The sequence below is a fragment of the Schistocerca serialis genome, chromosome 7, assembly GCF_023864345.2.
Source record: "Schistocerca serialis cubense isolate TAMUIC-IGC-003099 chromosome 7, iqSchSeri2.2, whole genome shotgun sequence".
In the NCBI taxonomy this organism is placed as follows: domain Eukaryota; kingdom Metazoa; phylum Arthropoda; class Insecta; order Orthoptera; family Acrididae; genus Schistocerca; species Schistocerca serialis.
The window spans coordinates 254,931,011-254,943,067 of record NC_064644.1 but is presented as its reverse complement, the minus strand read 5'-3'; the positions used below and the strand labels follow the sequence as shown (position 1 = coordinate 254,943,067).

The 12,057-nt window shown below is 42.2% G+C and overlaps 1 non-coding gene across 1 annotated transcript; it reads right to left on the bottom strand.

The window, feature by feature from the left end:
- Positions 1-475: 475 nt before the first annotated feature.
- Positions 476-550, bottom strand: Trnal-caa (transfer RNA leucine (anticodon CAA)). The gene has a single exon. It is a non-coding gene; the product is annotated as a tRNA-Leu (tRNA).
- Positions 551-12,057: the final 11,507 nt, after the last annotated feature.

Here is a 12,057-nt window from a genome sequence, read left to right as displayed (position 1 = left end):
CTTTTACTGTCTTATATTTATTCCGGCACTGAGTTTTATGGCTTGTTAAAGTAAAATCATTGGTTAAAGCAGATTGTTGGTGTAGGCAACCCATTTGATTTACCTTGTCACTCATAATTATTTGTGGCTATTGTAACAATTTATTTATGAAACTTCCTGGCAGATTAAAACTGTGTGCCCGACCGAGACTCGAACTCGGGACTTTTGCCTTTCGCGGGCAAGTGCTCTACCAACTGAGCTACCGAAGCACGACTCACGCCCGGTACTCACAGCTTTACTTCTGCCAGTACCTCGTCTCCTACCTTCCTAACTTTACAGAAGCTCTCCTGCGAATTTTGCAGAACTAGCACTCCTGAAAGAAAGGATATTGCGGAGACATGGCTTAGCCACAGCCTGGGGGATGTTTCCAGAATGAGGTTTTCACTCTGCAGCGGAGTGTGCGCTGATATGAAACTTCCTGGCAGATTAAAACTGTGTGCCCGACCGAGACTCGAACTCGGGACCTTTGCCTTTTGCGGGCAAGTGCTCTACCAACTGAGCTACCGAAGCACGACTCACGCCCGGTACTCACAGCTTTACTTCTGCCAGTACCTCGTCTCCTACCTTCCAAACTTTACAGAAGCTCTCCTGCTTTTTTCTCTCTTCACCGATTTTCTACCAGACTTCGTTTATAGTCTTAATTACTGTTATCTGTGCATATTTTCTCCGATCTCTGTATTCCAGCCAATCACTGTCTGACCTTGAGTTCAACCATTTATTATAAGCTTCCTTCTTACTTTCTACCTTCTCTTGTACCAAATGGTTCGACCACTGATGAGGCCGTGCGGTTCTGGCGCTGCAGTCTGGAACCGCGAGACCGCTACAGTCGCAGGTTCGAATCCTGCCTCGGGCATGGATGTGTGTGATGTCCTTGAGTTAGTTAGGTTTAAGTACTTCTAAGTTCTAGGGGACTAATGACCTTAGAAGATGAGTCCCATAGTGCTCAGAGCCATTTGAACCAACGGCAGTAGTAAACTTTTTGTAGGCAATCGCCAGGTAGCATTTCTCTATACTAGAGCACGATTTCAACCCGTGTAACAAATTTTATAGATAATAGATTCAAGATGTCTAATAGCCTTAAAATGTAATTCTGGTTGTCGGGAGGAATTTGGCCGAAATAACAAAACATTACTAGTTCTCAAAGGCAGTTTCAAGTTATATTTCTGAAAAATAATACTGCTTCAATAAAACTCGGACTCGAAAGGAAGGAGAGAATGCCCGAAGCTTAATTGCAACTAGAAATGTCTAACTCTTGAACAAGAATTTCAATAAGAAGTTATCCTCTAAGGATACAAGGAAATATTAACTAAAAGAATACTATTGTTACATAAAACAAATTCATATTTTCACCAATAGAGTGATATTTATTAGAAAAGTGACCATTCTCATATTCATCGTAGCCCTTACCTGAGAGTTGTTAGACCATTGTTATCGTAAATCGTGCAGTGACCAAATGTAGGAGAAATGTCAATACTTCTTATTCTTTTAATTTAATCGGAAGAAAGATTACCGTCATATTAAGTTACGGTTACCCATTTGGGTAAGCTTAGAATACGAACAAGATATATGATTTATGATAACCGAACTAAAGATATTATACTGGGGGCTTAAATTTTATTTGAAATACAATAGGCGATCTTTACGCATAGAAGCAATTCTCTTTCCTATTATTCACGCCCAAGTAGCCATCTCAGTAGAGCAATCTCAGTTACGAGAAAATCTCCGAATTCGTCAGGAATCGATCCATGGCTTCTTCGGTTAGCAAGGAGCCACACTGTCCTCACAGCTACCGAGGCAGGTACAAAGCACGTTCTTATTCACTTTGAAGATTTGTTAGTTACAGTTCCTATCCTTATTGGCATTCTCACGTAACAATACGATACAGTCATCGAATATGCGTACCGGCTGTCACCACGAATACGTTGCCTACTTCCCATATTCGAAACCTGAGTGCTCTTATGTGGGGAAACGTTAACTATGTCAGGGTGTACCTAGAGTCAGTACAATCACGTCAGAAAGCGCCAGCTACCAGGTCTTACCGGTCCAATCAGTAATGGAGTACGGGATCAATGATCGCTTGAACATTTTGAATGAAACGATCCGCACTGGCTGAAAATACTTTTATTGAAAGTTACGACCGGTTTCGCATCAACTAAAGACTCATCTAAGGTGACAGGAATTCTGTTGAAACACTCATATTGACATCGTATCTTTCTTAGAGCCCCTATTACAACACTTCTTTTTGTAACTGGACGTGAATGACGGGGGAATGGCTCTAACGCAGTTTCCATTTCGATATGAGTTGTTAAACAGAATCCCTGTCATCCGTGGATGCGTCTCAGTCGACGCAAAGCTGGTGGTGACTTTCAGTAAAAGTATTTTACAGCCAGTGCGAAAAGTTTTATTCAAAATGTGTAAATTTGTTGCCGGTCGTACGGAATTCAAAGTAACATCCCCATCATCGTTACAATGCCTCAGTCTCTACGTACAAAGCCTAATATTGTCCTTGTGATCGCGACAGAAGAGAAAACATGGGGTTGTAGCATATGCCTAGAGTCATTTCGTAAGACCTTGTAAGTAGTCCTTCCTAGAGTAGTTTGTGTCAGAATTCAAGTGTCTACATTTTCAGCTCCTTCGACATCTCCGTGACACTCTCCCATGGGTGAAACCTGTGATCATTCCTGCTGCTTGGCACTGTATACGTTCAATATATCCGTATTAATCCTATACGGATTGATAATGCCATCCACTTTCAATATATTCTAAGACTGGCCACATGAGTATTCCATAAGTGACCCTCTTTGTTGACCTCCACAGTATTCTATCAATGAACCACAGTTTGCCACCGGCTCTGCCTATGATTGAGCCTATGGGATCAGTTCTTTTCATATCCCTACGAAGTGTACACCCCGGTATTTTTAAGAGTTCACCGATTCCTATTTTGCCTCGTTGATATTGTAGCTACAGGATACAACAGTTTTCTGTTTAGTGGGATATACAGTTCTACGTTTCTGAATTTTTAAAGCAAGCATCCACTCTTCACAGCACTTCAAAAACTTATAAAGATCTGACTGTATATTTGTAGAGCATTGTTTTAGACAAAAGTTCATTGTAGGTAACTGCATCATCTGCGAAATGTCAGAGGTTACTAATAGTGTTTCTGCCAGGTCATTAATAACACAAGGTGATTCATCTGCACAGACCTAAGGGTTTAATGCAAACTAGTCCTACAGAAAGAAAAGAATAGGACCTTTCTGTAGGAAATTTAATGCCATTAAATTTACAACCGGGATCCTTTTTAGCTGGGGGCCAAGGTTTTTGATTTAGTAAACAAATAGTGTTTGAATGTCTGGGTCCCACTCATTTTTTCAGTAAGAGTACCAGCTTGGGTGTAGTAAGTGGGAGAATGTGAAGGTCTTTTTCGCGGCACTTAAAGCGTTGTGGGTTGCATACATTTCCTAAGTAGGGATAGCTGAATCACCCTGTATATCACGAACAGCAGGGGTTCAAAACTCATTCCTAGGGCACTCCCGAAGTTACTTCTGTAATTGTCAGTTACCTTTCATCCAAGATAACACGTTACGTTCTCCATACCAATAAAAACTCAGTCCAGTCACAAATCTCACTTGGCACCCCAGGCAATTTTACTTTCGATAAGAATCGTAAATTCCTTACCGAATCAAGTGCTTGTCGGAAATCAACAAATATTGCATCGACTCGAATGTCTTGATCTATGGCTTTGAGGATGTCATGTGAGAAAAGTGCGAGTTCGCTTTCATATGATAGATATTTTCGGAAACTATGCTCATTGCCATGGGGGAGATCATTCCATTTCGTGTATCTCCTTTCATTCTTATACTTGCAGTCTGTTTACATTATAGTCTTAGATAACGTTCCACACCATATGTCTGATACCTGCTTCATTCAGAATATCTGATAGTTTATTCCAAGCGACAATCATTATATACAGCAAATACACAGTGTTGACAGAATAATATCGTAGTTGTAGAATTACTTTTTCTTCGGTCTGGAATATCTCTCTTTGAAAGAAGCTGAACATCTGTGTGATGTTATCACTTTGTCACTTCCCACAATCAGAATGTTCTTAGGGAAGATGGTCTTTATTACAATCTGACTTCACACATCATGATGAAATAGTGATCACTAGTTAACGCTCTTGCTCGTGTGCTCTAGTGTAGGATCAGTGGTAAGCTTTACCTGGGTTCAAGGGAATAGTGTGCCGATATAAACGATTGCAGTAAACGCGTACAGAAACTAATGACCACGCGGAGCTTTTTTTCTGCAGAACCTGGGTAAAAAACATTTCTGCACTGCTGAACTCCGTAGTCTCATTGTGCAGACACGTTGAATGGTGTTGGTCGATTGGGGGCCATTTCCAGGTAGGCTGACTAGCGCCAAGGAGACGCCGCTGCAGTGGGCAGTCCATTGAAGACCGGCAATAAAGCAGAGGATGGGTCCTTCTTAGGCACGAAGCCGACAGGACCACTGTGAGCTTCCTGTGAATTTTCCGAGGGACAGGTCACTGGCGACCAGACGTGCAAACTCAGTTACAAAAAATATTTGTGAACACATGAGGCTTTTAGCGAGTATATGGCCGTTCTTTGGAAAGTTCCAAATGGACAGAACAGGGGAGACAACAATTTTTTTATGGGGGGCTGCGGTTCCATTCTGGTCATGTTGTTAGCAAAGGATATGGCGTAAACGCGTGCGAAAGAGGCCGCAAAGCTAAATCTCTATTTTCTTTCCTCTAATTAACTTTAAAGTATCTGATTGATCTAATCTGTGTATGCAGAGCAAGGGGCAGTCCTCCAATTTCGAAGTCGGCCCTCCAACTCGTGATTGGTTTGTGCTAAAGTGGGAGAAGTCTAAGATGTAAATGTGATCTTCCCACCAAGCTGCGGAGGAGAGCATAGAGAAAGAGAATTGGTCACTCTTTTACTGGCGCTTCACTAGTGAAGAACTGCAGGTCTCCTCATAAATGGTGATACTTGGGTCCTTTGCTAGTGTGCCACGTAGAGCCTGTGCCAGTCAGCTTCTGAACCATCAGGGTACTGCTTCTAGCATCACACACACAACGAATGATGCATGGGTGTACTTATTTGTCTTGAGCCGGTCGCCTAAATATGTGACATATTCCGTCACACATAGTCATAGGACAGAGTCAAACTGGTTTGTCAGACCAGCAAACGAGTCCACCGGCACATTGGTATCCTCTGGGATTTCAGAGCGTGATAGGGAAGTACCTGCATTCTGAACTAGCCTAACGCAAGACCGCATACTTGCATATTTTGGGTGCACACCATTAATAACTGATTGCTACCGTTCATTACTTCAGTCACCGAACGCATTGTGGTGTGCTGCCCTGACCAGGAGAAGGGTGAGGTATTTGCTGCTATGGTGTAGGGCAACAATACATGTTTCTCAACCCCCTGTTCATTCAAACAATATTTTTCTTTTTGGAATAGTGTTGATGGAATAATATCATAGTTGCAGAATTACATTTCATTTCTTTTTTTTTTTGTCTGTAATATCTCTCACTGAAAGAAGCCGAACACCTGTGTGGTATTATCACTTTTTCACCTCCCACAATCCGAACTGTTAAGCACCTCTAAATTTCGAAACAATTATTATGATTTGCTACAGAGCACCCCCGTCCCCATAGTGGCTTCAGGGGCTGCATTAGAGTAAACCTACGTCGTACACAAAAGACTGACTGGATAGTTAACTATAAGAGATTCCAGGGCACTCTCATTTCCGTTTCGGTGTTAAGCCCTTTAACGTTCTTAGGAAAGATGATCTTTATTACAATATGACTTCATGCATCATGATGAAATGGTGGTAGTAGTTAACGATTTTGCTTGTGTGCTCTAGTGAAGGAATAGCGGTAAGCCTTACCTGTGTTCAAGGCAATAGGGTGCCGATTTAAGCGATTGCGGTAAAAACTTACAGCGACTGATGGCCGAGAGGAGCGTCTATTCTGCAGAACCTGGGTGAAAACATTTCTAGACTGCCGAGCTCCACGGTCTCATAGTGCAGACATGTTGGATGGCACTGGTCGGTCGGGGGCCATGTCCAGGCGGGATGACTAGCGCCAAGGAGACGCCGCTGCAATGGGCAGTGCGTTGAAGACCGGCAATGAAGCAGATGATGGGCCCTTGTTAGGCAGGATGGCGACGAGACCATTGTGAGCTTTCTGCAAATTTACCGTGGGACAGGTCACTGGCGCCCATACGTGCAAACTCTGTTACAAATTATATTTGTGAATGCACAAGGCTTTGGGAAGTTCCAAATGGACACAACAGGGGAGACCGCAATCTTTTTATGGAGGGCTGTGGTTCCATTCTGTTGTTAGAAAAAGACATGGCCTAAACGTGTCAGAAAGAGGCTGCAAAGCTGAATCATTATTTTCTTTTCTTTCCATTAACTTTAGCCCGCATCTCGTGGTCGTGCGGTAGCGTTCTCGCTTCCCACGCCCGGGTTCCCGGGTTCGATTCCCGGCGGGGTCAGGGATTTTCTCTGCCTCGTGATGGCAGGGTGTTGTGTGCTGTCCTTAGGTTAGTTAGGTTTAAGTAGTTCTAATTTCTAGGGGACTGATGACCATAGATGTTAAGTCCCATAGTGCTCAGAGCCATTTGAACCATTTTTGAACCCATTAACTTTAAAGTCTCTGACTGATCAAATCTGTATATGCAGAAAAAGGGGTAGTCTCCCATCCTCGAATGCGGCGCTCCAGTTCGTGATTGGCTTGTGCTAAAGTGGGAGTAGTCTAAGATGTAAATCTGCTTTGCTACCGAGCTGGGGCGAAAAGTACTGCCGCTTCGCTAGTAAAGAACTGCAGAACTCTACCTAATCGGTGATACTTGGGTCTTTTGCTACTGTGTCACTTAGTGCCCGTGGCAGTCTCCTTCTGAACGATCAGAGGTACTGCTTCTAGCATCACGCATACAACGAGCAATACGTGGGTGTACATATTATTCTTGAGTCTGCCATCTAAACATTTGACATATTCCATCACGCATAGTCGTAGGACGGAGTCAGATTGGTTTGCCAGACCAGCAAACGGGTCCACCTGCACACTGGAATCCACCAGGGCTTCTGAGGCTCATAGGGAAGTAAATGCATTCCGAATTAGCCAAACACGAGACCGCCTACTTGCATATTTTGGGCATGTCCCATTAATAACAGATTGGTGCCGTCCATGATTTCAGTCGCCGAACGCACTGTGGTGTGCCACCCTGACCAGGAGAAGGTTAAAGTGTTCGCTGCTAGGGAGTAGATCTCCAATATGTTTCTCAGCAACCTGTTGTTTCGAACCATATTTTTCTTTTTGGAATACTAGAGTACAGATGCTTGATGGTCGCGTAGTTTATGAACCATACCTCGGATTCACGTGTATGAAGTCAGATAAATCGATTAGTATTGTGGTTAGATTGGTTCAAATGGCTCTGAGCACTATGGGACTTAACATCTGAGGTCATCAGTCCCCTAGAGCTTAGAACTACTTAATCCTAACTAACTTAAGGACATCACACACATCCATGCCCGAGGCAGGATTCGAACCTGTGACCATAGCGGTCACGCGGTTCCGGGCTGTAGCGCCTAGAACCGCTCGGCCACACCGGCCGGCGGGTTACTATCGTGCGTCGATCCCCAGCTGATCAATTTGTGCACCATAGGCCCCATATTAGTGAATGCAGTTTGTGTGACGTTACTTAGCAATTTTTTTCTTGTGGTGATTAGCATGAATGAAGCTATTGTTATGTAGATCACACGTCCTCCCTGTGTTCTGATTAACATTACCTTTGCCATGATTATTAAAATCCTGATTACAAAAGAATGTAGGACGCTCGCAACTACTAACAAAACACACGCTTCGGACTTGAAGAGTATACTATCTGTGTGACAGGGTGCAGTATCATATCGTATTAGTAGGTTCTCGAACACATGGAATTTCCGAACTTGGAAAATGAGCGGTGTTGTGCCATTTTGATATCCTGCTGCAGGTTAAAGCGGACAAGGAAAGTGGGACGATGTAGGGGATGTTGGTTTGACTGTATTCGGTGAGCGGAAGCGACGGGCCGTATCCCCCGTCGAACTCTCCCAGCCCGCATCTCGTGGTCGTGCGGTAGCGTTTTCGCTTCCCACGACCGGGTTCCCGGGTTCGATTCCCGGCGGGGTCAGGGATTTTCTCTGCCTCGTGATGGCTGGGTGTTGTGTGATGTCCTTAGGTTAGTTAGGTTTAAGTAGTTCTAAGTTCTAGGGGACTGATGACCATAGATGTTAAGTCCCATAGTGCTCAGAGCCATTTGAACCATTTTGAACTCTCCCAAGCGCTTGTCCCCCTTCCTCTCGCAGCTGACTGCCGAAGCACCCGTTGGCCACGGTGCGTCTCCGCCGTGACACCTCTCCATCTGCTGCTCACTGTAGCAGGCAATTCGCGACATACTTGCCGACATTACCTGCCGGGTCTCTTCTACACCCTGGATTCAGAAACGTGGAACGTAAAAATCCGGTTTACATTTTACTCAAGGACGGCGCGAGGCACCCACCTGATACATTCGTAGGTTAAGTCGTGTATGTTGTCGTGAGCAGGTCGTTTAGTGGTTACACCCACCATATTTTCAGGATAAGAACAATCATATAAGGTCACAGTTCGTAGCAACTGACGGAGAGTCATCGAGTAAAACAGAAGTGATTTCTGGGACTCCCCCAAGGTAGCGTTATACAGACGACTTAGAAGACAATCTGAGCAGCCGTTTTAGGTTGTTTGCAGATGATGGTGTCGTTTTAGTATCTAGTAAAGACATCAGAAGATCAAAACAAATTGCAAATCGAATTAGAAAAGATATCTGTACACTGCGAATATTGTCAGTTGACACTAAATAATGAAAAGTGTGAGGTCATTGATATGAGTGCTAAAATGGATCCGTTAAACTTCAGTTACACGATATATCGGTCAAATTTATCGGCCGTAAATTCTACTAAATACATAGGAATTACAATGACAAACAACCTAAACTGGAAAGAATGCATAGAAAAGATTGTGGAGAATGCAAACCAAAGACTGTACTTTATTGACAGAACACTTAGAAAATGTAACACGTCTACTAAAGAGACTGCCTACCCTAGGCTAGACCGTCCTCTTTTGGAGTACCGCTGCGCAGTCTGCAATCCTTAAAGGATTACATACAGAAAGTTCATAGAGGAGCAGCACGGTTTGTATTATCGAGAAATATGGGAGAGAATGCCACTGTCATGATGCAGGAATTTTGTTTTGCATCACTAAAACAAGGGCGTTGAGGCAGAAAATTCTCATGAAATTTCAATCACGAACTTTCTCTTCCGAGTGCGAAAATATTTTTCTGACGCCGACCTACATATGGAAAAGTGATCAGCGTAATACAATAAGGGAAATCAGATATAAGTGCTCCTTTTTTCCGTGCCCTGTTCGATACTGGAATAATAAATAATTATTATGACGGTGATTCGACGAACACCTGCCATGCGCTTAAGTATAATTTGCAGAGTTTCCATGTAGATGCAGATGTAGGTGTAAGCTGATCACCGAAGCATATGTTGATCAGCTTGATGAAAATTTGTGCCTTCCTTTCTTAACAGCTTCGTGAAAAATGCTAGGCTTTAAAATAACAGACAGTTACTTTGAGTAAAAGGTCAGAACGGGAACTGAAAATCAATCGCATTGCTCCATGTTCTCAACAGACTGTATTTACAGTAATTGGACAAAAATCTTAAACACGCGGATAATGAACATTTTAATTTAAATACAATTACTAGCCAATCCTCCAGACTGCGCTGTTGTATTTAACCACTAACGGAAGCTGTGCAATGTGCTCAGTGCATCAATCGTGGTCAGAATAGTATTCTGTGTAGAAGTGAGTGCGTTATGTCAGAGCTAAGTAAACCCGAACGAGGGCAAATTGTTAACCATTGAATGGTGAGTGCTTTCTTAACGGAGACCCAAAGCCTTTTGCATTTAAAGATTCAATATTTATATCGCATTCAGAGAAAGCGGAAATACATTGTTTGCTATGTCACAACGTACACGAAAGCGTGTCTTGATGAGTCGTGATAGACGGACATTGAAGAGTATTGTTATGAAAAATAAGAGGACGACTACTGCAAAATTCGCTGCTTGAGAGGGACGTAGGACAGAATGGAGGTGTTTACATAGTCTAACACAGTTTTTATTGTTTGAAAGGTAATAGAACTAGATTTAGCACGTGAGGTAATCATGTTATGGGCTAGATTCTGAAATTTTTTTAAATTTCATCTAAAATAATTTGATCATGGCATTGTTGGAAATTTTCGCAACGCCTGCTATCACACAAGGAACATTTTCATAAAAATTATTTTACTTACAAGTTTCATGCTATCGTGGCTAATTTTTAGTAATCAGTGGACAGTGTTTAACATGAGTTTTAGAGCTCTTACAATTTATTTTAAAAGAAGTATGCGTTTGAAACAAAGCAATTTCATTTTCGCAGAAAAGTAAATAAATTTGACAGAAATACACTTAGAAAAAATTTGTACCATAACTAGTTGTATTATTCTATGAACAAAGTCTGCAGAAAATTTCACTTTTCTATCTCGAAAGGTTAACGATAAGATGTTCCTTATACACTGAAAAATGAAAGTTCCAGAAAAGTACGTAAAATATTTTATAGGGATTTACACCATAAAATAGTACAATAAAGTTGACCATAACCATACATTTGGTCTTGTTGCTCTTCGTGTATCTGTTTCCTATTTATAATGCTAAATGAGACTGTTGAAGCTCTCATTCGGGTTTTGTGTTCCACCATGGGTACATTTCTTTAACAAATCTGGACGAACTGGAAACTGGAATGCTGACTGTATGGTGTTTAAGACCGTTTCAAGAAGACTGTTTATGCGAAAAGGGTTTGTTTTCTGCTTTTGCCTGCTTTTATTTGCACCAGGATACATCACACAATTCATGTACTGGCTTCTCATCGGTTGACAACTTGTAAAAAGTATTGCCACACTGCCTTTCGCATTGCTTTCAAATCTGCAGTGTTTTGCCTTATTGCTTTGGCATAATATCTTAACAAATTGTTGATCTCTTTGTCAGTCAGGCGTTTTGGCCCACCCAGTGGCCTTCCATCTTTGAGATTTACACATTTTTTTCTCGTTTCAGTTTCAAAAGTCTCCCGCCAGTCCTCTACTGAATGTGCCCCACACACTCTAGCTTTCCGATGTTGCATCCGTTTCCATATGGCTTGCTTTCAACAACAGATTTGAAAGCGGTAGAATCTCTATCACTAGTTAGTTCACATATCTAACTCCATGCCTCATTTCGCTCCGATGAAATATTAATTCTATTCCTGCTGACTCCATGCCACAACTAGAACCATCATAAATCTTGCTGCAAATTACTTTGTGTTTTATTTGCCACTGTCTATCTTCTTCCTTATCGTCTAACGTCTTTGTCTGTGCACAAATAGAGCAATATCTGGACATCATCTGCAAATCCCAAACTTTTCCTGTGTCAACACTTATAACTGATGAAACAGCGCATAGGAAAATGTGGCCGCTTTTCATCCATGTGATATCACATGAAACACATAGATCTGTAGAAGGCAATGGGCCATTTACTTCTGTCTGAATATCTCTGTTATATTAAACTGCCTCTTTCACTGCTTCTGACAAACTGCTATTTCGTTCTGTTACCATGGAGTTCAGAAGATGATTGTTTAGTGTTGTGTACGAGGCAGACGGAGATGGCATATTCATTACTGCGCAAAATAAATTGTTACCTTCTCCTCCAACACCAACACATCTCATCCCATATCAGAATCTTATGTTGGCTCCATACATCCAATTCTTAGCGGTTGATATTTTGATCTGAATGTCAGTTTGACAGTTGTCACAAAACAAGTGCATTTTACACAAAATACCATCTCTGTCATTTCTGTCATATGATCATAAGGTTTTATTGCCACAGTTACCACATGCACG